The sequence below is a fragment of the Coregonus clupeaformis genome, chromosome 27 (assembly GCF_020615455.1).
Source record: "Coregonus clupeaformis isolate EN_2021a chromosome 27, ASM2061545v1, whole genome shotgun sequence".
NCBI lineage: Eukaryota > Metazoa > Chordata > Actinopteri > Salmoniformes > Salmonidae > Coregonus > Coregonus clupeaformis.
Window position 1 is genome coordinate 50,507,669 of NC_059218.1, and position 27,500 is coordinate 50,535,168.

General features: G+C 43.7%; 1 protein-coding gene across 4 annotated transcripts in view; it reads right to left on the minus strand.

Moving 5' to 3' along the window:
• LOC121554623 (5-hydroxytryptamine receptor 2C) overlaps nt 1-27,500 on the minus strand; it is a 199,392-nt gene that overhangs the window by 83,141 nt on the left and 88,751 nt on the right. Inside the window, exons 2-3 of one of the 4 annotated variants that reach the window (XM_041868275.2) lie at nt 6,459-6,527; nt 2,312-2,338 (exon numbers count right to left, since the gene is read on the minus strand). The exons of 1 other annotated variant lie outside the window; for it this stretch is intronic. The gene's annotated coding sequence lies outside the window, so the exon portion shown is untranslated. Of the gene's footprint in view, nt 1-2,311; nt 2,483-6,458; nt 6,528-27,500 lie in introns of those variants that run through there. 2 more of the 4 variants (XM_041868276.2, XM_045208252.1) reach the window with 2 other exon arrangements.

A 27,500-nucleotide genomic window follows, 5' to 3' on the forward strand; every position in this document is an offset into this window, starting at 1 on the left:
GGTCTTCATGGTGCCCCTTGCTTAGTGGTGTTGCAGACTCTGTGGCCTTTCAGAACAGGTGTATACAGTGGGGAGAACAAGTATTTGATACACTGCCGATTTTGCAGGTTTTCCTACTTACAAAGCATGTAGAGGTCTGTAATTTTTATCATAGGTACACTTAAACTGTGAGAGACGGAATCTAAAACAAAAATCCAGAAAATCACATTGTTTGATTTTTAAGTAATTAATTTGCATTTTATTGCATGACATAAGTATTTGATACATCAGAAAAGCAGAACTTAATATTTGGTACATAAACCTTTGTTTGCAATTACAGAGATCATACGTTTCCTGTAGGTCTTGACCAGGTTTGCACACACTGCAGCAGGGATTTTGGCCCTCTCCTCCATACAGACCTTCTCCAGATCCTTCAGGTTTCGGGGCTGTCGCTGGGCAATACGGACTTTCAGCTCCCTCCAAAGATTTTCTATTGGGTTCAGGTCTGGAGACTGGCTAGGCCACTCCAGGACCTTGAGATGCTTCTTACGGAGCCACTCCTTAGTTGCCCTGGCTGTGTGTTTCGGGTCGTTGTCATGCTGGACGACCCAGCCACGACCCCATCTTCAATGCTCTTACTGAGGGAAGGAGGTTGTTGGCCAAGATCTCGTGATACATGGCCCCATCCATCCTCCCCTCAATACGGTGCAGTCGTCCTGTCCCCTTTGCAGAAAAGCATCCCCAAAGAACGGTGATTGACCGTCATCTTGAACTTCTTCCATTTTCTAATAATTGCGCCAACAGTTGTTGCCTTCTCACCAAGCTGCTTGCCTATTGTCCTGTAGCCCATCCCAGCCTTGTGCAGGTCTACAATTTTATCCCTGATGTCCTTACACAGCTCTCTGGTCTTGGCCATTGTGGAGAGGTTGGAGTCTGTTTGATTGAGTGTGTGGACAGGTGTCTTTTATACAGGTAACGAGATCAAACAGGTGCAGTTAATACAGGTAATGAGTGGAGAACAGGAGGGCTTCTTAAAGAAAAACTAACAGGTCTGTGAGAGCCGGAATTCTTACTGGTTGGTAGGTGATCAAATACTTATGTCATGCAATAAAATGCAAATTAATTACTTAAAAATCATACAATGTGATTTTCTGGATTTTTGTTTTAGATTCCATCTCTCACAGTTGAAGTGTACCTATGATAAAAATTACAGACCTCTACATGCTTTGTAAGTAGGAAAACCTGCAAAATCGGCAGTGTATCAAATACTTGTTCTCCCCACTGTATATACTGAGATCATGTGACAGATCATGTGACACTTAGATTGCACACAGGTGGACTTTATTTAACTAATTATGTGACTTCTGAAGGTAATTGGTTCCACCAGATCTTATTTAGGGGCTTCATAGCAAAGGGGGTGAATACATATACACGCACCACTTTTCCGTTATTTATATTTTAGAATTTTTTGAAACAAGTTATTTTATTAATTCCACTTCACCAATTTGGACTATTTTGTGTATGTCCATTACATGAAATCCAAATAAAAATCCATATAAATTACAGGTTGTAATGCAACAAAATAGGAAAAACGCCAAGGGGGATGAATACTTTTGCAAGGCACTGTAGACACAGAGAAACAAGGAAAGACACCGCAGGAGGGTTGACAGTGGAGGTAGGGAGGGGGAGAGAGAGAGAGAGAGAGAGAGAGAGAGAGAGAGAGAGAGATGAGGAAGACATGGGTTCACAAGAGGATGTCTAGTGTGAAGACACACACACAGGTGTGTGTGTGTGTGTGTGTGTGTGTGTGTGTGTGTGTGTGTGTGTGTGTGTGTGTGTGTGTGGTTTTACTATCCTTGTGGGTGGAGAAATGTATCCAGTACCCACAAGGAAAAAGGCTATTTTAGGCTTAGGGGTTAAGTTTAGGGTTAAGGTTAGAATTAGGGTTGGTTTAGTTTAGTTTTAGGGTTAGGGGTTAAGTTTAGGGTTAAGGTTAGGTTTAGTGGTTAGGGAAAATAGGATTTTGAATGGGAATACTTTTTTTTTTGGTCCCCACAAGGATAGTAAGGAAACCTGTGTGTATGTGTGTGTGTGTGTGTGTGTGTGTGTGTGTGTGTTTGGTGTGTGTGATGGGTTCAATATTATGTCAGGACTGATGTGGGTTCAATCTTATGTCAGGGCTGACGGCAAGTCTCTCAAGGATGATGGAAGCTGCCACACACAAACACCTCGGCCTGCCCCCGTCTCCCCCAAGTCCAGCCTCCCCCCGTCCAGACAGACAGACACACACTAAAAGGTAAATGAAGACGTGGAAGGTATACACTCTACTTACTCAGTTTTTGCCTCGCTGCTGCAACATCTGGATAACAAATCAGCAGAGAGGGAGAGAGAGAAGGAGATGGGGAATGTATGTGTTCCTCCATGTAAAGTGGGAGAGGGAGGGAGATAGAGAGAGAGAGAGAGATAGAGAGAGAGATCAAGGGGGAGAGAGAGAGAGAGATCAAGGGGGAGATGTGTTCTGTAAAGTGGGGTCAGATCCAGCTGGTTTCAATGTGTCCAAGTTAGTCCTCCTCTGCAGCAGGCACATTTACTGGAACATTACACATAAACGCACATATGCACAAGCACACGCGCACAGTACATTTAGTAGAATATTTCAAGACATCAACATGCAGCATTTAGTAGCACCATCTGTCCTCCAGATCTCTAATACTTTGTACTGGTATATTGTCTCTCTCTCTCTCTAGATATGTACTGGTATATTGCCTCTCTCTCTCTCTAGAAATTTACTGGTATACTGTCTCTCTCTCTCTCTAGATATGTAATGGTATACTGTCTCTCTCTCTCTCTCTCTCTCTCTAGATATGTACTGGTATATTGTCTCTCTCTCTCTCTCTAGATATGTACTGTTATATTGTCTCTCTCTCTCTCTAGATATGTACCTGGTATACTGTCTCTCTCTCTAGATATGTACTGGTATACTGTCTCTCTCTCTAGATATGTACTGGTATACTGTCTCTCTCTCTAGATATGTACTGGTATACTGTCTCTCTCTCTAGATATGTACTGGTATACTGTCTCTCTCTCTAGATAAATAAATAAATTGGTCATTTAGCAGACGCTCTTATCCAGAGCGACTTACAGGAGCAATTAGGGTTAAGTGCCTTGCTCAAGGGCACATCGACAGGTTTTTCACCTAGTCGGCTCGGGGATTAGAACCAGCGACCTTTCGGTTACTGGCACAACGCTCTTAACCACTAAGTTACCTGCCGCCCCTGTCTCTCTCTCTAGATATGTACTGGTATACTGTCTCTCTCTCTAGATATGTACTGGTATATTGTCTCTCTCTCTCTAGATATGTACTGGTATATTGTCTCTCGCTCTCTCTCTAGATATGTACTGGTATACTGTCTCTCTCTCTAGATATGTACGGGTATATTGTCTCTCTCTATATATATATATGTACTGGTATACTGTCTCTCTCTCTAGATATGTACTGGTATACTGTCTCTCTCTCTAGATATGTACTGGTATTCTGTCTCTCTCTCTAGATATGTACTGTTATATTGTCTCTCTCTCTCTAGATATGTACTGGTATATTGTCTCTCTCTCTCTCTCTAGATATGTACTGGTATACTGTCTCTCTCTCTAGATATGTACTGGTATACTGTCTCTCTCTCTAGATATGTACTGGTATATTGTCTCTCTCTATATATATATATGTACTGGTATACTGTCTCTCTCTCTAGATATGTACTGGTATACTGTCTCTCTCTCTCTCTAGATATGTACTGGTATACTGTCTCTCTCTCTAGATATGTACTGGTATACTGTCTCTCTCTCTAGATATGTACTGTTATATTGTCGCTCTCTCTCTAGATATGTATTGGTATACTGTCTCTCTCTCTAGATATGTACTGGTATACTCTCTCTCTCTCTAGATATGTACTGGTATACTGTCTCTCTCTCTAGATATGTACTGGTATACTGTCTCTCTCTCTAGATATGTACTGGTATACTGTCTCTCTCCCTAGATATGTACTGGTATATGGTCTCTCTCTCTCTCTAGATATGTACTGGTATATTTTATCTCTCTCTCTCTAGATATGTACTGGTATACTGTCGCTCTCTCTGTCTAGATATGTACTGGTATACTGTCTCTCTCTAGATATGTACTGGTATATTGTCTCTCTCTCTCTAGATATATACTGGTATACTGTCTCTCTCTCTAGATATGTACTGGTATACTGTCTCTCTCTCTAGATATGTACTGGTATACTGTCTCTCTCTCTCTCTCTAGATATGTACTGGTATATTGTCTCTCTCTCTCTCTAGATATGTACTGGTATATTGTCTCTATCTCTCTCTAGATATGTACTGGTATACTGTCTCTCTCTCTAGATATGTACGGGTATACTGTCTCTCTCTCTAGATATGTACTGGTATACTGTCTCTCTCTCTAGATATGTACTGGTATATTGTCCCTCTCTCTCTCTAGATATGTACTGGTATACTGTCGCTCTCTCTAGATATGTACTGGTATACTGTCTCTCTCTCTAGATATGTACTGGTATACTGTCTCTCTCTCTAGATATGTACTGGTATATTGTCGCTCTCTCTCTCTAGATATGTACTGGTATACTGTCTCTCTCTCTAGATATGTACTGGTATACTGTCTCTCTCTCTAGATATGTACTGGTATACTGTCTCTCTCTCTAGATATGTACTGGTATACTGTCTCTCTCCCTAGATATGTACTGGTATATTGCCGCTCTCTCGCTCTAGATATGTACTGGTATATTGTCTATCTCTCTCTAGATATGTACTGTTATATTGTCGCTCTCTCTCTCTAGATATGTACTGGTATACTGTCTCTCTCTCTAGATATGTACTGGTATACTGTCTCTCTCTCTAGATATGTACTGGTATACTGTCTCCCTCTCTCTAGATATGTACTGGTATATTGTCTCTCTCTCTAGATATGTACTGGTATACTGTCTCTCTCTCTAGATATGTACTGGTATACTGTCTCTCTCTCTAGATATGTACTGGTATATTGTCTCTCTCTCTCTCTCTAGATTTGTACTGGTATACTGTCTCTCTCTCTAGATATGTACTGGTATACTGTCTCTCTCTCTAGATATGTACTGTATATTGTCTCTCTCTCTAGATATGTACTGGTATACTGTATCTCTCTCTAGATATGTACTGGTATACTGTATCTCTCTCTAGATATGTACTGGTATACTGTCTCTCTCTCTCTCTAGATATGTACTGGTATGCTGTCTCTCTCTCTAGATATGTACTGGTATACTGTCTCTCTCTCTCTAGATATGTACTGTTATACCGTCTCTCTCTCTAGATATGTACTGGTATACTGTCTCTCTCCTTAGATATGTACTGGTATTCTGTCTCTCTCTCTAGATATGTACTGGTATACTGTCTCTCTCCCTAGATATGTACTGGTATATTGTCGCGCTCTCTCTCTAGATATTTACTGGTATATTGTCTCTCTCTCTCTCTAGATATGTACTGGTATACTGTCGCTCTCTCTGTCTATATATGTACTGGTATACTGTCTCTCTCTAGATATGTACTGGTATACTGTCTCTCTCTCTAGATATGTACTGGTATATTGTCTCTCTCTCTCTAGATATGTACTGGTATACTGTCTCTCTCTCTAGATATGTACTGGTATACTGTCTCTCTCTCTAGATATGTACTGGTATACTGTCTCTCTCTCTCTCTCTAGATATGTACTGGTATACTGTATCTCTCTCTAGATATGTACTGGTATACTGTCTTTCTCTCTAGATATGTACTGGTATACTGTCACTCTCTCTCTCTAGATATGTACTGGTATACTGTCTCTCTCTAGATATGTACTGGTATACTGTCTCTCTCTCTCTCTAGATATGTACTGGTATACTGTCGCTCTCTCTCTCTAGATATGTACTGGTATACTGTCGCTCTCTCTGTCTAGATATGTACTGGTATACTGTCTCTCTCTAGATATGTACTGGTATACTGTATCTCTCTATAGATATGTACTGCTATATTGTCTCTCTCTCTCTATAGATATGTACTGGTATACTGTCGCTCTCTCTCTCTCTAGATATGTACTGGTATACTGTCTCTCTCTAGATATGTACTGGTATACTGTCTCTCTCTCTCTCTAGATATGTACTGGTATACTGTCGCTCTCTCTCTCTCTTTCTAGATATGTACTGGTATACTGTCGCTCTCTCTCTCTAGATATGTACTGGTATACTGTCGCTCTCTCTCTCTAGATATGTACTGGTATACTGTCACTCTCTCTCTCTAGATATGTACTGGTATACTGTCTCTCTATATATATTTACTGGTATACTGTCTCTCTCTCTCTCTCTCTCTGTCTGTCTCTGTCTGTCTCTCTCTTTCATGCTTCACCATGACAGTTTTTGACTTTACAATTTTTTTATGAAAGTGTTTGTATGTACCTGGAAGTAAGAGGGGGTATCTTGCCTGAGGCACTGACGTAGGTTTAGAGTCCAATTCTCTCCAAATGCCTGGGGAGGAGAGGGAGATGGTAGTGGATACACACACCTCTAAATGACGAAAAGACACACACACACATTTCTGACATGCACACTTACACACACTGGCCCTGCACCCTGCATCCATCAAGGACAGATTTTCCCTGAAAAGTAGGATTAAGTGCAGTGCCCAGTCAAATACATAATTCATGTATAGGAACATCCACCAAAGACATATACCACACACACAGAGACATTCTTGGGGTGAGGAGGCATTATCTCCCGATCTCTCTGTGTACAGACAGACAGACAGACATACAGACTGACACACAAACAGATAGAAAAACAGACAGACACACAGACTGACAGACACACAGACAGACGTGGAGCGAGAGAGATAGAAGTGAGAGAGCGAGCGAGAGAGAGAGAGAGCGAGAGAGAGAGAGGGAGGGAGAGAATCAAGATGAAGAGAGCGAGAGCGAGAGAGAGAGAGAGAGAGAGAGAGAGAGAGAGAGAGAGAGAGAGAGAGAGAGAGAGAGAGAGAGAGAGAGAGAGAGAGAGAGAGAGAGGGAGGGAGAGAGAGAGAGAGAGAGGGAGGGAGAGAATCAAGATGGATGGATACATAAAGTAAAAACAGAAGAAAACAGACCAGAACCACTAAACATGAGAGATGACTCACTCTCTCTTAAAGAAGGACAAAGAGGGGGGGAGGTGCACCAGGAGAGTGAAACAAATCTGGCCCCATAATTTATCCTCTAATGCTTTGTCCTATAATTGAAATAATCATCACTTTATAGTAACAATAAATTATAATCTGGGTTCTCCCCAAGATATTTTAACAAGGTGTTACTGCTGAGTACGGTGGGGTAAGCCCGGAGGGGGGCAGTGGCCTCCTTTTCACTCCGAGATGTTAGCGTTTTTGCGTAAGTGCCATTTCCTGCACTGTAGAGCAAAATAAAACTCTTAGGGTGTGGTGACTGGCCTTAAATGATAAGAAATAGAAATTGCATGGTGGTGCCCTGATAATAATAATCCCCAATATGATCATTTCATGATGGTTTCTTGAGACACTCGTGGTCACTCACTGACGCAGACCATTAGATAATGATAGGAACCCAAACTCTGACGATTCAAGCTTGAAAAATATAAAAAATGATTTCAATCACAACATACACTGCACGGCCAAAAGTATGTGGACACGTGCTCGTCCAACATCTCATTCAAAAATCATGGGCATTAATATGGAGTTGGTCCCCCTTTTGCTGCAATAACAGCCTCCATTCTTCTGGGAAGGCTTTCCACTAGATGTGGAAACATTGCTGCAGAGTATTTCATTCAGCCAAAATAGCATTAGTGAGGTCGGGCACTGATGTAGGGCGATTAGTTCTGGCTCGCAGTCGGCATTCTAATTCATCTCAAAGGTGTTCGATGGGGTTGAGGTCAGGGCTCTGTGCAGGCCAGTCAAGTTCTTCCACACCGATCTCGACAAACCATTTCTGTATGGACCTAGCTTTGTGCACAAGGGCATTGTCATGCTGAAACAGGAAAGGGTATTTCCCAAACTGTTGCCACAAAGTTGGAAGCACAGAATTGTTTACAATGTCATTGTATACTGGAGCATTATGATTTCCCTTCACTGGAACTAAGGGGCCTAGCCAGAACCATGAAAAACAGCCCCAGACCATTAATCCTCCTCCACCAAACTTTACAGTTGGCACTATGTATTCTGGCAGCTAGCGTTCTCCTGGCATCCGCCAAACCCAGATTTGTCCGTCGAACTGCCAGATGGTGAAGCGTGATTCATCACTCCAGAGAACGCATTTCCACTGCTCCAGAGTCCAATGGCGGCGAGCTTTACACCACTCCAGCTGATGCTTGGCATTGCGCATGGTGAACTTAGGCTTGTGTGCGGCTGCTTTGCCATGGAAACCCATTTCATGAAGCTCCTGATGAACAGTTATTGTGCTGACGTTGCTTCCAGAGGCAGTTTGGAACTCGGTAGTGTGTGTTGCAACCGAGGACAGAGGAATTCAGTTCTGTGAGCTTGTGTGGCCGTTGGTGCTCCTAGACGTCTCCACTTCACAATAACAGCACTTACTTACAGTTGACCGGGGCAGCTCTAGCAAGGCAGAAATGTGACTTGTTGGAAAGGTGTCATCCTATGACGGTGCCACGTTGAAAGTCACTGAGCTCTTCAGTACTGGTCATTCTACAACCAATGTTTGTCCATGGAGATTGCATGGCTGTGTGCTCGATTTCATACACCTGTCAGCAACGGGTGTGGCTGAAATGGCCAAATCCACTGATTTTGAAGGAGTGTTCACATACTCTTGGCCTTGTGTAGATCATCAATATGGGAATTTCATTATGGTTCTAAAGACGTCATGATCACTCACTGACGCAGGTAAAACAAAAGCAGTACGCCAATGAAGGTCAAACTCAGATGATTCATGGCTAGTGACTAAAGCCATTAGGTTTATGGGGTTTTAAAATATCTAATTTTCCGCGTCTCAAATGGCTCTCTATTACCTATATAGTGCACTACTTCTGACCAAAATGTAGTGAACTATGTAGGAAAAATAGTAAAATTTTGGACGCAGCCCTAGTGACTTAAGCCATTAACGTGACATTTTATTCATTCTATCTCACAGCCTGGGCTGACTTCATACTGATAGATGTCATTCCTAGGCTCTAGAGGACTCTTCACTAAACACTTCAATTAACCTCCAGTACCTACGGTGAATCTGGATGACGTTACATGTAAGATGTGATAGATATCACACACACACGGACACACAGGCATACATACATACGCACAGACATACACACACGTCATAAAGATGTCCTTGGGGACACTTAACTATACACTTCAATGAACCTTTACCTACAGTGAAAGTGGATGACGTTGCATGTAAGATGTGATCGATATCACACACACGGATCCACGGGTATACACACACACACACACATGCGCACGCACACATTGTTAAACATTATGTAGGATTAATATCAGCAGAGTTGTTCTGTGTCTCCCACAGCAATATAGATCACAACCTCTTGATGACTTTCAGTGTTTAACTTCACTGATGACTAACACTATTCACTGAAGACTAACCCCTACACAACATTACTCAGTGAATAGTGTTAGTCGTCAGTGAGGTTAAACACTGAAAGTCATCAACCCCTACACAACATTACTCAGTCAATAGTGTTAGTCGTCAGTGAGGTTAAACACTGAGCCTCATCAACCCCTACACAACATTACTCAGTGAATAGTGTTAGTCGTCAGTGAGGTTAAACACTGAAAGTCATCAACCCCTACACAACATTACTCAGTCAATAGTGTTAGTCGTCAGTGAGGTTAAACACTGAGCCTCATCAACCCCTACACAACATTACTCAGTGAATAGTGTTAGTCGTCAGTGAGGTTAAACACTGAAAGTCATCAACCCCTACACAACATTACTCAGTCAATAGTGTTAGTCGTCAGTGAGGTTAAACACTGAACCTCATCAACCCCTACACAACATTACTCAGTCAATAGTGTTAGTCGTCAGTGAGGTTAAACACTGAGCCTCATCAACCCCTACACAACATTACTCAGTCAATAGTGTTAGTCGTCAGTGAGGTTAAACACTGAAAGTCATCAAGAGGTTGTGATCTATATTGCTGTGGGAGACACAGAACAACACAGGAGACTGAAAAGATTTGGCATGGGTCCTCAGATCCTCAAAAAGTTATACAGCTGCACCATCGAGAGCATCCTGACTGGTTGCATCACCGCCTGGTATGGCAACTGCTCGGCCTCCGACCGCAAGGCACTACAGAGGGTAGTGCGTACGGCCCAGTACATCACTGGGGCCAAGCTTCCTGCCATCCAGGACCTCTATACCAGGCGGTGTCAGAGGAAGGCCCTCAAAATTGTCAAAGACTCCAGACACCCTAGTCATAGACTGTTCTCTCTGCTACCGCACGGCAAATGGTACCGGAGAGCCAAGTCTAGGTACAAAAGGCTTCTCAACAGCTTCTACCCCCAAGCCATAAGACTCCTGAACAGCTAATCATGGCTACCCGGACTACTTGCACTGCCCCCCCACCCCCACCCCATCTCTTTTTACGCTGCTGCTACTCTGTTAATTATTTATGCATAGTCACTTTAACTCTATCCACATGTACATATTACCTCAACTACCTCAACTAGCCGGTGCCCCCGCACATTGACTCTGCACCGGTACCCCCCTGAATATAATAGACTCCCTACTCTTATTTTATACTTCTGCTCTTTTTTTCTCAACACTTTTTTGTTGTTGTTGTTTTATTTTACTTTTTTTATAAATAAAAAAATGCATTGTTGGTTAAGGGCTGTAAGTAAGCATTTCACGGTAATGTCTACACCTGTTGTATTCGGCGCATGTGGCAAATATAATTTGATTTGATTTGATGAGTCTCACCTGACGACTAACACTATTAGGAATGTGACCCAAATAGCTTTTTACCACCTGAGGAACATTGCCAAGGTGCGGCCGTTTCTCTCTCAGGCTGATACAGAGAGACTCATCCATGCTTTTATTACAAGCAGGCTTGACTACTGTAATGCTCTCCTGTCTGGTCTACCCAACAAAGCCACTGGTCAACTGCAAAACATACAGAATGCTGCAGCACGGGTACTGACCGAGATCAGACGGAGAGCACACATTACACTGGTTTGAAGGTCTCTGCACTGGCTGCCTGTGAGTTTTATAATTAATTTAAAGATTCTTCTATTGGTTTTTAAATCAATCCACAATTGTGCACCTCAATACATGTCAGACATGCTTTTAAGTTATGTACCCAGTAGGTCCCTCAGGTCCTCTGGCACTGGCCTTTTATCTATCCCAATGCCTAGGACCAAGAGGCGTGGAGTGGTAGCCTTTAGTTACTAAGCCCCCAGCCTCTGGAATAGCCTGCCAGAGAACCTGATGGGGGGCCAAACTGTGGACATATTTAAAAGAGATCTTAAAACACACCTTTTTAGCTTTGCTTTTCCGTAGGGTGCTTTTTGGTCATTCAGTTTTCATTCTTATCCTGTCTTTTTTTTTATCCTTTCATGTTTTTTGTGTAGGAAAATTAGGACAAGGTTATTTTTTTAATATTTTTTTTTGTGAAGCACATTGCGTTGCATTCCATGTCTGAAATGTGCTGTATAAATAAAGCTTGATTTGATTTGATAATGTTGCGTAGTTGTTGATGAGGCGCCGTATTTAACCTCACTGAAGACTAACACTATTGACTGAGTAACATTGCGTAGGGGTTTTGTGGGAACATTTCACTGTGGGGCTGATCTGCAAGCTAATGGGAAAACTCCCCTGTGTCTTTGATTACACACTCAGCGTCTCTCTTTTACACACACAAACATACACACAAACACCAAGTGCTGCATTTGATTACAACGCTTTTGAGACTGTTACGGGAGTAATACACTCACACACACACACACACACACACACACACACCCCGTCTATTAGACCTGCATTACAGCCATTGATGTTATTACACCCCCTGATCGCCTGGTAATGGAAATAACACAGCAGATTAAACACAGGCGAGGCTACTGCTATAGACCTGTAGTAAGTGTGTGTGTGTGTGTGTGTGTGTGTGTGTGTGTGTGTCTACACGGTGTGTGTCTCCTCTGCATGGTTATTTGTCTAATAGAAACAGAGGTGCATTGAAATTCATGTGTCGACTCCTCTCTACTTCAGACCTGGCTTGCGTCTCAAATGGCACCCTATTCCCTATAAAGTGCACTACTTTTGACCAGGGCCCACAGGGCACTATATAGGATATAGCGTGCCATTTGTGACGCATCACCGGAAGACTATAGTGTTCAGAGGCCAGGCTAAAATGTCCCTTCTTTCTCACAGAGAAGTAGGATGAATAAAAATAAAAAAGAGAGTAGAGGGGAAAAATGGGATTGTGGGAAATGTCAAGGATGAGCGCTAAAAGCCTGAGCCTGTACTCACTGGCGTTCATATTTTTTGGAGTGATTTCACTTGTTCCCCTCTCTGCCTCCCCCTCTCTCTCTCCCTCTATCCCTCCCCCTACATTTAACCCCCCTCTCTCCGTCCATCCGTCCTTCCATACTTCCTTCCTTTCTTCCCTCCCTCCCTCTCTCTCTCTGTCCCTCCTTCCCTGTCTATTCTCCTGTAGTGCTGAGCTGTGGAGCAGAATGACTGAAGAGCAACACACACACACACAGCGTCTGAGGAACAGCCTCACCACAGGAGTCCTCTCTATCTCTCCTTATCCCCTCCTTTCATCCCTCCCTCCATCACACGTCTGTCTTCACCTCAATTTTTCCTCTTTCCTCCCTCCATCATATCTGTCAAGTTATCTCTTCCTCTGTTCCCCTCCCTCCTTCACCTCTATCAGCCCCTTTCCATCCCTCCATCATGCCTGTTATGATCTCTATCACTCCTTTTCCCTCCTTCCCTCCCTCCCTCCTTCCATCCTGTCTGTCTACATCTCCATTTCTCCTCTCTCATCTCTTCATTATTGCTATGTCATCACCTGTCTTCCTTAGAGTGAGACAAACACTTCCAGCTTGTGAAAGTGAATGAGTGTGAGAGAGAGAGAGAGAGAGAGAGAGAGAGAGAGAGAGAGAGAGACAGAGAGAGAGAGAGGGATAGAGAGAATATGTGCGTATTATGTAAATGTGATATAATGTAATATATGAATCCTCTTGGTGATATGCTTGGCTACCTCCACCCTCTCTGTCTCCTCTCCTTCCCTTCAATGAGACATCTAGTGTTATCCATCCTTCCTTCCTTCCTTCCCTCCCCCCTTCCTCCCTCCTTTAAGACAGTGCTTCCCAACTCCGGTCCTCCAGTACTCCCCACAGTAATGTTTTGTTGTTGTGACAAGCACACCTGATTCTTCTTGTCAACTAATCATCAAGACCCTCAATGAGTTGAATCAGGTGAGTCTGTCCCGGGCTACGACAACAATGTGTTCTGTTGGGGATACTGGAGGACTGGAGTTGGGAGGGGGGTCTTGATGATTAGTTGACAGCAGATGGGGAAGTACTTTAAGACATCCCTTCTCCATGTCACAACATCCTGATTAAGCCGTCTTCACCTGTCCCATTAGTGCCATTCAAAAAGCTGCTACAGGTGTGTGTGTGTGTGTGTGTGTGTGTGTGTGTGTGTGTGTGTGTGTGTGTGTGTGTGTGTGTGTGCTTCATTAATAGCCTACTGCTGATTATTTGACCTGAGCTCTAATGCCAGGGAGAAAGATGCCAAGTTTACATAACACAGTAATACCTTAAGATGTAAGCTAGATGTTGTGATGGATTTATGTCGGAGTAATACCTTAAGATGTAAGCTAGATGTTGTGATGGATTTATGTCGAGGTAATACCTTAAGGTGTAAGGTAGATGTTGTGATGATTACTGGTGAAACACACTATATACAGTGCATTCGGAAAGTATTCAGACCCCTTGACTTTTTCCACATTTTGTTACGTTACAGCCTTATTCTAAAATGTATTAAATAAACAAATTACCTTATCAATCTACACACAATACTCCATAATGACAAAGTAAAAACAGGTTTTTAGAAATGTGTGCAAATGTATTACAAATAAAAAACATAAATATCTTATTTACATAATTATTAATATTCTGCTATGAGACTCGAAATTGAGCTCAGGTGCATCCTGTTTCCATTGATCATCCTTGAGATGTTTCTACAACTTCATTGGAGTCCACCTGTGATAAATTCAATTGATTGGACATGATTTGGAAAGCTACACACCTGTCTATATAAGGTCCCACAGTTGACAGCACATGTAAGGGCAAAAAACCAAGCCATAAGATCGAAAGAATTGTCTGTAGAGCTCCGAGACAGGATTGTGTCGAGGCACAGATCTGGGGAAGGGTACCAACAATTTTCTGTATTATATCTGTAATTCTCACTGTATGTATATATACCGTATATATATATATACATATACACATACATACAGTGGGGAGAACAAGTATTTGATACACTGCCAATTTTGCAGGTATTCCTACTTACAAAGCATGTAGAGGTCTGTAATTTTTATCATAGGTACACTTCAACTGTGAGAGACGGAATCTAAAACAAAAATCCAGAAAATCACATTGTATAATTTGTAAGTAATTAATTTGCATTTTATTGCATGACATAAGTTTTTGATACATCAGAAAAGCAGAACTTAATATTTGGTACAGAAACCTTTGTTTGCAATTACAGAGATAATACGTTTCCTGTAGGTCTTGACCAGGTTTGCACACACTGCAGCAGGGATTTTGGCCCTCTCCTCCATACAGACCTTCTCCAGATCCTTCAGGTTTCGGGGCTGTCGCTGGGCAATACGGACTTTTAGCTCCCTCCAAAGATTTTCTATTGGATTCAGGTCTGGAGACTGGCTAGGCCACTTCAGGACCTTGAGATGCTTCTTACGGAGCCACTCCTTAGTTGCCCTGGCTGTGTGTTTCGGGTCATTGTCATGCTGGAAGACCCAGCCACGACCCATCTTCAATGCTCTTACTGAGGGAAGGAGGTTGTTGGCCAAGATCTCGCGATACATGGCCCCATCCATCCTCCCCTCAATAAGGTGCAGTCGTCCTGTCCCCTTTGCAGAAAAGCATCCCCAAAGAATGATGTTTCCACCTCCATGCTTCACGGTTGGGATGGTGTTCTTGGGGTTGTTCTCATTCTTCTTCTTCCTCCAAACACGGCGAGAGGAGTTTAGACCAAAAAGCTCTATTTTTGTCTCATCAGACCACATGACCTTACATTTACATTTACATTTACGTCATTTAGCAGACGCTCTTATCCAGAGCGACTTACAAATTGGTGCATTCACCCTATAGCCAGTGGGATAACCACTTTACAATATATATTTTTTTTTTTGGGGGGGGGGGCTAGAAGGATTACTTTATCCTATCCCAGGTATTCCTTAAAGAGGTGGGGTTTCAAATGTCTCCGGAAGGTGGTGAGTGACTCCGCTGTCCTGGCGTCGTGAGGGAGCTTGTTCCACCATTGGGGTGCCAGAGCAGCGAACAGTTTTGACTGGGCTGAGCGGGAACTATGCTTCCGCAGAGGAAGGGGAGCCAGCAGGCCAGAGGTGGATGAACGCAATGCCCTCGTTTGGGTGTAGGGACTGATCAGAGCCTGAAGGTACAGAGGTGCCGATCCCCTCACAGCTCCATAGGCAAGCACCATGGTCTTGTAACAGATGCGAGCTTCAACTGGAAGCCAGTGGAGTGTGCGGAGGAGCGGGGTGACGTGAGAGAACTTGGGAAGGTTGAACACCAGACGGGCTGCGGCATTCTGGATGAGTTGTAGGGGTTTAATGGCACAGGCAGGGAGCCCAGCCAACAGCGAGTTGCAGTAATCCAGACGGGAGATGACAAGTGCCTGGATTAGGACCTGTGCCGCTTCCTGTGAAAGGCAGGGTCGTACTCTCGAATGTTGTAGAGCATGAACCTGCAGGATCGGGTCACCGCCTTGATGTTAGCGGAGAACGACAGGGTGTTGTCCAGGGTCACGCCAAGGCTCTTCGCACTCTGGGAGGAGGACACAACGGAGTTGTCAACCGTGATGGCGAGATCATGGAACGGGCAGTCCTTCCCGGGAGGAAGAGCAGCTCCGTCTTGCCAGGGTTCAGCTTGAGGTGGTGATCCGTCATCCATACTGATATGTCTGCCAGACATGCAGAGATGCGATTCGCCACCTGGTTATCAGAAGGGGGAAAGGAGAAGATTAGTTGTGTATCGTCGGCGTAGCAATGATAGGAGAGGCCATGTGAGGATATGACAGAGCCAAGTGACTTGGTGTATAGGGAGAATAGGAGAGGGCCTAGAACTGAGCCCTGGGGGACACCAGTGGTGAGAGCACGTGGTGCGGAGACAGCTTCTCGCCACGCCACTTGGTAGGAGCGACCGGTCAGGTAGGACGCAATCCAGGAGTGAGCCGCGCCGGAGATGCCCAGCTCGGAGAGGGTGGAGAGGAGTATCTGATGGTTCACAGTATCAAAGGCAGCAGACAGGTCTAGAAGGACAAGAGCAGAGGAGAGAGAGTTAGCTTTAGCAGTGCGGAGAGCCTCCGTGACACAGAGAAGAGCAGTCTCAGTTGAATGACCAGTCCTGAAACCTGACTGGTTTGGATCAAGAAGGTAATTCTGAGAGAGATAGCAAGAGAGTTGGCTAAAGACGGCACGCTCAATAGTTTTGGAAAGAAAAGAAAGAAGGGATACTGGTCTGTAGTTGTTGACATCAGTGGGATCGAGTGTTGGTTTTTGAGAAGGGGTGCAACTCTCGCTCTCTTGAAGACGGAAGGGACATAGCCAGCGGTCAAGGATGAGTTGATCAGCGAGGTGAGGTAGGGGAGAAGGTCACCGGAGATGGTCTGGAGAAGAGAGGAGGGGATGGGGTCAAGCGGGCAGGTTGTTGGGCGGCCTGCAGTCACAAGTCGCAGGATTTTATCTGGAGAGAGAGGGGAGAAAGAAGTCAAAGCATAGGGTAGGGCAGTGTGAGTAGGACCAGCAGTGTCATTAGACTTAACAAACGAGGATCGGATGTCGTCAACCTTCTTTTTCAAAGTGGTTGACGAAGTCATCCACAGAGAGAGGGGGGGATTCAGCAGGGAGGAGAACGTGGCAAAGAGCTTCCTAGGGTTAGAGGCAGATGCTTGGAATTTAGAGTGGTAGAAAGTGGCCTTAGCAGCAGAAACAGATGAAGAAAATGTAGAGAGGAGGGAGTGAAAAGATGCCAGGTCGGCAGGGAGTTTAGTTTTCTTCCATTTCCGCTCCGCTGCCCGGAGCTCTGTTCTGTGAGCTCGCAATGAGTCATCAAGCCACGGAGCTGGAGGGGAGGACCGAGCCGGCCGGGAGGATAGGGGACACAGAGAGTCAAAGGATGCAGAAAGGGAGGAGAGGAGGGTTGAGGAGGAAGAATCAGGAGATTGGAGGGAGAAGGATTGAGCAGAGGGAAGAGATGATAGGATGGAAGAGGAGAGAGTAGCGGGAGAGAGAGAGCGAAGGGTGTGGCGGTGCATTACCATCTGTGTAGGGGCAGAGTGAGTAGTGTTGGAGGAGAGCGAGAGAGAAAAGGAAACAAAGTAGTGGTCGGAGACATGGAGGGGAGTTGCAGTGAGATTAGTAGAGGAGCAGCATCTAGTAAAGATGAGGTCAAGCGTATTGCCTGCCTTGTGAGTAGGGGGACGGTGAGAGGGTGAGGTCAAAAGAGGAGAGGAGTGGAAAGAAGGGAGGCAGAGAGAAATGAGTCAAATGTAGACGTAGGGAGGTTGAAATCCCCCAAAACTGTGAGGGGTGAGCCATCCTCAGGGAAGGAACTTATCAAGGCGTCAAGCTCATTGATGAACTCTCCAAGGGAACCTGGAGGGCGATAGATGACAAGGATATTAAGCTTAAATGGGCTAGTGACTGTGACAGCATGTGGAATTCAAATGAGGAGATAGACAGATGGGTTAGGGGAAAAATTGAGAATGTCCACTTGGGAGAGATGAGGATTCCTGTGCCACCACCCCTCTGACCAGATGCTCTCGGGGTATGCGAGAACACATGGTCAGACGAGGAGAGAGCAGTAGGAGTAGCAGTGTTTTCAGTGGTAATCCATGTTTCCGTCAGCGCCAGGAAGTCGAGGGACTGGAGGTTAGCATAGGCTGGGATGAAGTCAGCTTTGTTGGCAGCAGAACGGCAGTTCCAGAGGCTGCCTGAGACCTGGAACTCCAGGTGTGGGGTGCGTGCAGGGACCACCAGGTTAGAGAGGCAGCAGCCACGCGGTGTGAGGCGTTTGTGTAGCCTGTGCGGAGAGGAGAGAACAGGGATAGGCAGAGGCATAGTTGACAGGCTGTAGCAAATGGCTACAATAATGCAGAGGAGATCGGAATGAAATGAACTAAACATCTGGGAAAGGAGAGAGTAGGGCCTCCCTCACCAAAACTTCCACCTCAGAAACTATAATTGTTTCACTGAACCACCCGAATAAAAACTCTCCCAACTTCCACTTTAGAAATTAGAATTGTTGTGAACTACAGCGGTTCAATGTTTCAAGGAATAGACTCAACTTACTTTATTCAGCTAGCTAAATATGACACCATAGCTAACTAGCATGCTAGCATCCAATAACACACAGTTTAGCACCAATACTTGGTTACAACAAACTACCAATAGTGTGTTAACACACTAAACAGATAATTAGTGTCCGTGTCTAGTTCCAATCATAACGCAGCAATAATTAAACCTTGGCTAGCTAGCACAAATATATTGTATTTAGCTGCTACAGTACAATTAGCTGGTCGTGTTGGCTAGCTAGCAATGGCTACTGTGTTGACTTTGTTTGAAAAACGGCTAGCTAGCTAGCTAGCTTCGTGCTACACCCGGCACAGCCGAATACAATGCTAACCTACAATAACTACCCACAACAGCCCGCGATGCCTACCTACAATACCTAACTACAATCTAAATACATAATTAAGCCTTACTCGACAAAGCCCAAGCTATGTATAAAGCCAAACTTACCCGACGCTTCAGCTGACATTTGTCTTCTGCAATCAGTAGGTGTAATTAAGTACAGTAGCTACTAACTACCTAACGTTGATGCCTCAGATAATGAGGTTAGAAAAAACGGCTGAATGGTAGGTAGCTAGCTGGCTTAATTACAGGTACTCTTAGCGTGAAATAACATTGGAAACAACTATCCACCGTTGCTAAACGTTACCAGTAGCTACCCGCTAGCTAGCTAGCCTCGTGCTTCGCCGGGCTCCCGACGTATACAATACTTACCTACAATAATTACCTACAGAAACCTACAATAACTACCTAAATAACTACCTAAATAAACTACCTACAATACCTAACTACAACTACCTACCTACAATCTAAATACATGGTTTAAGCTTTACTCAACACCATATAAGAAGCCAAGCTTACCTCCTGCTAGAGAAAACACAACCTCTCCCGACCATTCCTCCTCTGGATCATCCAGATGGTCATTGGCAAACTTCAGACGGGCCTGGACATGCACTGGCTTAAGCAGGGGGACCTTGCGTGCGATGTAGGATTTTAATACATGATGGCGCAGTGTGTTACTAATGGTTTTATTTGAGACTGTGGTCCCAGCTCTCTTCAGGTCATTGACCAGGTCCTGCCGTGTAGTTCTGGGCTGATCCCTCACCTTCCTCATGGTCATTGATGCCCCACGAGGTGAGATCTTGCATGGAGCCCCAGACCGAGGGTGATTGATCGTCATCTTGAACTTCTTCAATTTTCTAATAATTGCGCCAACAGTTGTTACCTTCTCACCAAGCTGCTTGCCTATTGTCCTGTAGCCCATCCCAGCCTTGTGCAGGTCTACAATTTTATCCCTGATGTCCTTACACAGCTCTCTGGTCTTGGCCATTGTGGAGAGGTTGGAGTCTGTTTGATTGAGTGTGTGGACAGGGGTCTTTTATACAGGTAACGAGTTCAAACAGGTGCAATTAATACAGGTTATGAGTGGAGAACAGGAGGGCTTCTTAAAGAAAAACTAACAGGTCTGTGAGAGCCGGAATTCTTACTGGTTGGTAGGTGATCAAATACTTACAGTGGGGAAAAAAAGTATTTAGTCAGCCACCAATTGTGCAAGTTCTCCCACTTAAAAAGATGAGAGAGGCCTGTAATTTTCATCATAGGTACACGTCAACTATGACAGACAAAATGAGGAGAAAAAAATCCAGAAAATCACATTGTAGGATTTTTAATGAATTTATTTGCAAATTATGGTGGAAAATAAGTATTTGGTCAATAACAAAAGTTTCTCAATACTTTGTTATATACCCTTTGTTGGTAATGACACAGGTCAAACGTTTTCTGTAAGTCTTCACAAGGTTTTCACACACTGTTGCTGGTATTTTAGCCCATTCCTCCATGCAGATCTCCTCTAGAGCAGTGATGTTTTGGGGCTGTCGCTGGGCAACATGGACTTTCAACTCCCTCCAAAGATTTTCTATGGGGTTGAGATCTGGAGACTGGCTAGGCCACTCCAGGACCTTGAAATGCTTCTTACGAAGCCACTCCTTCGTTGCCCGGGCGGTGTGTTTGGGATCATTGTCATGCTGAAAGACCCAGCCACATTTCATCTTCAATGCCCTTGCTGATGGAAGGAGGTTTTCACTCAAAATCTCACGATACATGGCCCCATTAATTCTTTCCTTTACACGGATCAGTCGTCCTGGTCCCTTTGCAGAAAAACAGCCCCAAAGCATGATGTTTCCACCCCCATGCTTCACAGTAGGTATGGTGTTCTTTGGATGCAACTCAGCATTCTTTGTCCTCCAAACACGACGAGTTGAGTTTTTACCAAAAAGTTCTATTTGGTTTCATCTGACCATATGACATTCTCCCAATCCTCTTCTGGATCATCCAAATGCACACTAGCAAACTTCAGACGGGCCTGGACATGTACTGGCTTAAGCAGGGGGACACGTCTGGCACTGCAGGATTTGAGTCCCTGGCGCGTAGTGTGTTACTGATGGTAGGCTTTGTTACTTTGGTCCCAGCTCTCTGCAGGTCATTCACTAGGTCCCCCGTGTGGTTCTGGGATTTTTGCTCACCGTTCTTATGATCATTTTGACCCCACGGGTTAGATCTTGTGTGGAGCCCCAGATCGAGGGAGATTATCAGTGGTCTTGTATGTCTTCCATTTCCCTAATAATTGCTCCCACAGTTGATTTCTTCAAACCAAGCTGCTTACCTATTGCAGACTCAGTCTTCCCAGCCTGGTGCAGGTCTAGAATTTTGTTTCTGGTGTCCTTTGACAGCTCTTTGGTCTTGGCCATAGTGGAGTTTGGAGTGTGACTGTTTGAGGTTGTGGACAGGTGTCTTTTATACTGATAACAAGTTCAAACAGGTGCCATTAATACAGGTAACGAGTGGAGGACAGAGGAGCCTCTTAAAGAAGAAGTTACAGGTCTGTGAGAGCCAGAAATCTTGCTTGTTTGTAGGTGACCAAATACTTATTTTCCACCATAATTTGCAAATAAATTCATTAAAAATCCTACAATGTGATTTTCTGGATTTTTTTCCCTCAATTTGTCTGGCATAGTTGACGTGTACCTATGATGAAAATTACAGGCCTCTCACATATTTTTAAGTGGGAGAACTTGCACAATTGGTGGCTGACTAAAAACTTTTTTTCCCCACTGTATGTCATGCAATAAAATGCAAATTATTACTTAAAAATCATACAATGTGATTTTCTGGATTTTTGTTTTAGATTCCGTCTCTCACAGTTGAAGTGTACCTATGATAAAAATTACAGACCTCTACATGCTTTGTAAGTAGGATAACCTGCAAAATTGGCAGTGTATCAAATACTTGTTCTCCCCACTGTATATATACTTCACTAGCGGTACAAGGCTGGTTACTGGTGAAACACACTACATATATATACTTCAATAGTGGTACAAGGCTGAGTACTGGTGAAACACACTATATATATGTATACTTCACTAGCGGTACAAGTCCTCCCGGGGAAGGACTGCCCGCTCCATGATCTCGCCATCACAGAGTGCAAAGAACCTTGGCGTGACCCTGGACAACACCCTGTCGTTCTCCGCTAACATCAAAGCGGTGACCCGATCCTGCAGGTTCATGCTCTACAACGTTCGCAGACTACGACCCTACCCTTACACAGAAAGCGGCACAGGTCCTAATCCAGGCACTTGTCATCTCCCGTCTGGATTTCTGGAACTCGCTGTTGGCTGGGCTCCCTGCCTGTGCCATTAAACCCCTACAACTTATCCAGAACGCTGCAGCCCATCTGGTGTTCAACCTTCCCAAGTTCTCTCATGTCACCCCGCTCCTCCGCACACTCCACTGGCTTCCAGTTGAAGCTCGCATCTACTACAAAACCATGGTGCTTGCCTACGGAGCTGTGAGGGGAACAGCATCTCCTTACCTTCAGGCTCTGATCAAACCCTACACCCAAACGAGGGCACTACGTTCATCCACCTCTGGCCTGCTAGCCCCCATACCTCTACAGAAGCACAGTTCCCGCTCAGCCCAGTCAAAGCTATTTGCTGCTCTGGCACCCCAATGGTGGAACAAGCTCCCCCACGACGCCAGGACAGCGGAGTCACATGACCACCTTCCGGAGACACTTGAAACCCTACCTCTTTAAGGAACACCTGGAATAGTCTAACAGTAATCCTTCTACACCCCCCCTCCCCCAGTGGTGGTTGTCCCACTGGCTATCCTAAGTTGAATGCACCAATTTGTAAGTCGCTCTGGATAAGAGCGTCTGCTAAATGACTTAAATATTAAACGTTAAAAAAGGCTGATTACTAGTGAAACACACTACACATATATATATATATATATATATATATATATATGTATATATATATATATATATATACACTTCACTAGCGATACAAGGCTGGTTACTGGTGAAACACACTATATATATATATACTTCACTAATGATACAAGGCTGGTTACTGGTGAAACACACTATATATATATATACTTCACTAGCGATACAAGGCTGGTTACTGGTGAAACACACTATATATATATATATACTTCACTAATGATACAAGGCTGGTTACTGGTGAAACACACTATATATATATATACTTCACTAATGATACAAGGCTGGTTACTGGTGAAACACACTATATATATATATACTTCACTAATGATACAAGGCTGGTTACTGGTGAAACACACTATATATATATACACTTCACTAGCGATACAAGGCTGGTTACTGGTGAAACACACTATATATATATATACTTCACTAATGATACAAGGCTGGTTACTGGTGAAACACACTATATATATATATACTTCACTAATGATACAAGGCTGGTTACTGGTGAAACACACTATATATATATATACTTCACTAATGATACAAGGCTGGTTACTGGTGAAACACACTATATATATATATACTTCACTAGCGATACAAGGCTGGTTACTGGTGAAACACACTATATATATATACACTTCACTAGCGATACAAGGCTGGTTACTGGTGAAACACACTATATATATATATATACTTCACTAATGATACAAGGCTGGTTACTGGTGAAACACACTATATATATATATACACTTCACTAGCGATACAAGGCTGGTTACTGGTGAAACACACTATATATATATATATACTTCACTAATGATACAAGGCTGGTTACTGGTGAAACACACTATATATATATACACTTCACTAGCGATACAAGGCTGGTTACTGGTGAAACACACTATATATATATATACTTCACTAATGATACAAGGCTGGTTACTGGTGAAACACACTATATATATATATACTTCACTAATGATACAAGGCTGGTTACTGGTGAAACACACTATATATATATATACTTCACTAATGATACAAGGCTGGTTACTGGTGAAACACACTATATATATATATACTTCACTAATGATACAAGGCTGGTTACTGGTGAAACACACTATATATATATATATATACTTCACTAATGATACAAGGCTGGTTACTGGTGAAACACACTATATATATATATACTTCACTAATGATACAAGGCTGGTTACTGGTGAAACACACTATATATATATATACTTCACTAATGATACAAGGCTGGTTACTGGTGAAACACACTATATATATATACACTTCACTAGCGATACAAGGCTGGTTACTGGTGAAACACACTATATATATATATACTTCACTAATGATACAAGGCTGGTTACTGGTGAAACACACTATATATATATACACTTCACTAGCGATACAAGGCTGGTTACTGGTGAAACACACTATATATATATATACTTCACTAATGATACAAGGCTGGTTACTGGTGAAACACACTATATATATATACACTTCACTAGCGATACAAGGCTGGTTACTGAGTGAAACACACTATATATATATATACTTCACTAATGATACAAGGCTGGTTACTGGTGAAACACACTATATATATATATACTTCACTAATGATACAAGGCTGGTTACTGGTGAAACACACTATATATATATATACTTCACTAATGATACAAGGCTGGTTACTGGTGAAACACACTATATATATATATACTTCACTAATGATACAAGGCTGGTTACTGGTGAAACACACTATATATATATATACTTCACTAATGATACAAGGCTGGTTACTGGTGAAACACACTATATATATATATACACTTCACTAGCGATACAAGGCTTGTTACTGGTGAAACACACTATATATATATATATACTTCACTAATGATACAAGGCTGGTTACTGGTGAAACACACTATATATATATACACTTCACTAGCGATACAAGGCTGGTTACTGGTGAAACACACTATATATATATATACTTCACTAATGATACAAGGCTGGTTACTGGTGAAACACACTATATATATATATACTTCACTAATGATACAAGGCTGGTTACTGGTGAAACACACTATATATATATATACTTCACTAATGATACAAGGCTGGTTACTGGTGAAACACACTATATATATATACTTCACTAATGATACAAGGCTGGTTACTGGTGAAACACACATATATATATATATATACTTCACTAATGATACAAGGCTGGTTACTGGTGAAACACACTATATATATATATACTTCACTAATGATACAAGGCTGGTTACTGGTGAAACACACTATATATATATATATACTTCACTAATGATACAAGGCTGGTTACTGGTGAAACACACTATATATATATATACTTCACTAATGATACAAGGCTGGTTACTGGTGAAACACACTATATATATATATACTTCACTAATGATACAAGGCTGGTTACTGGTGAAACACACTATATATATATACACTTCACTAGCGATACAAGGCTGGTTACTGGTGAAACACACTATATATATATATACTTCACTAATGATACAAGGCTGGTTACTGGTGAAACACACTATATATATATACACTTCACTAAGCGATACAAGGCTGGTTACTGGTGAAACACACTATATATATATATACTTCACTAATGATACAAGGCTGGTTACTGGTGAAACACACTATATATATATATACTTCACTAATGATACAAGGCTGGTTACTGGTGAAACACACTATATATATATATACTTCACTAATGATACAAGGCTGGTTACTGGTGAAACACACTATATATATATATACTTCACTAATGATACAAGGCTGGTTACTGGTGAAACACACTATATATTGTGATGTCACGAGAGGCTGTGTCCTGGAGGGACGTTACATCCCCCTGAGGTGGCTGCAAACCCAGACAGCTATGGCTCCATCTGCTGGTATGGTCGGGAACTCCACCCCTCTATGGCCAATCTTCCCACGCAGCTGAAACAAATGAGGAGCTGATGAGCTGAAGGTTTGGGAAGGGAAGAGACACAGTCTCCAACCTGGGCTCTCTGGAGGACAAGAGTGCTGCACGTCCACTTCCATGAGGAATATAAGGATTTGGAGATACTTACCTTTGGGAAATACTCACCTTTGGATATATGCACCTGTGGAAATACATGTGGGACATTTGGAAGGACGTTTTGCTGGGTTGGCCACTAGCTGCAACGTGGAATACAGTAAGACTGGGGAAAAGTTATTTGAGCGAGTGAGAGTTATGATTTTGGATGTGGAAGAGACATCCCTGAACTGTTAACCCTTAAAGAGCCACAAGAGAACAGAATTGTGTTATACTTTCGTTAGTTTCCCAAGACCTTTAATAAAATCCTTGTTTTGATTGAACCTGGTCTCCTTGCACTACTTGAGCAATCCCCGCTGAAAGCTGTGTAGCCTCTCGTGACGTCACAGATGGTGGAGAATACGGGCACGCTCAGCGTTAATAGTGCATGTCAGGGGAGGATACCGAGGGTTTGATCACCCAGTTTTCCAAGTTGGCCGTAGGCTCCCCCCGACTGAAATGGAGGACATATTGAAAGCCCTTGTTGCTGGCCAGCAAGCCCAGATGCAAGCAAACGTGGCTCTCTTGGAGGAGCAAAAGAAAGCCAACCTTCTGAAGGCAGAGGAATTGCAGTTGCAGAGACAGAGGGTGGTCCAAAATACCCGCCCAATAAAGGCAAAGTGACTTTATATCTAAGATGGGAGCTACCGATGACATTGAGGCATACCTGCATGCATTTGAGGCCCACGGCCACTAGGGAAGCCTGGCCCAAGCAACAGTGGGTTGGTCTGTTAGCCCCCTTTCTAACCGGGGGAATCGCTGAATGCTGTCCGGGACCTGGGCCCTGACCAGGTTACTGACTATGATGCCCTGAAGTCTGAGATCCTCAGCAGATATGGACTCACAAAGTTTGGTATGGCCCAGCGCTTTCACGGCTGGACCTTCCAACCAGACCAACCTCCTCGGGCGCAGATGCATGAACTTGTCCGAATCGCAAGGAAATGGCTGGATCCGCAGAGGAATACAGCAGCGGCGGTGGTGGAGGCCGTTGTGGTGGATCGTTACCCCACGCGCCCTGCCTTATGAGGCAAAACGGTTCATCAGTCAACAGGCCTTGACCACGGCTGATCTGACCGTGGAAGCTGTGGAAAAGTACCAGGCCACAGCGGAGATGCTGAATGCTTCCCGAAAAGACCCCAGGAGTGCGGCCCCACCACAAATGGGAAGAACCCCCGTCCAAAGGACCCCAGGTCTCGAACCCAGCCACGTCAGGACTTATCCCGGCTCCAGGGGGAGCCAGAAACCAGGCGGGTCCAAGAAGAGATACACCAGGAGGGGGAAACTCGACAGTGTTACCGGTGTGGGGAGATGGGACATATCTCCTGGCAGTGTGGGAAACCAGCCGATGAACCTATGCCCTCTGCGGAGTCCTCCAGCTCAGCACCCACACACCGTTTTGCCTCGCTCTTGGGAGTCGTAGATGGCGGCCCAGATCGACCCCCCACCTGCCCGGTAACTGTGAATCACCATGATGTGGAGGCCTTACTGGATTCTGGTAGCCGGGCCA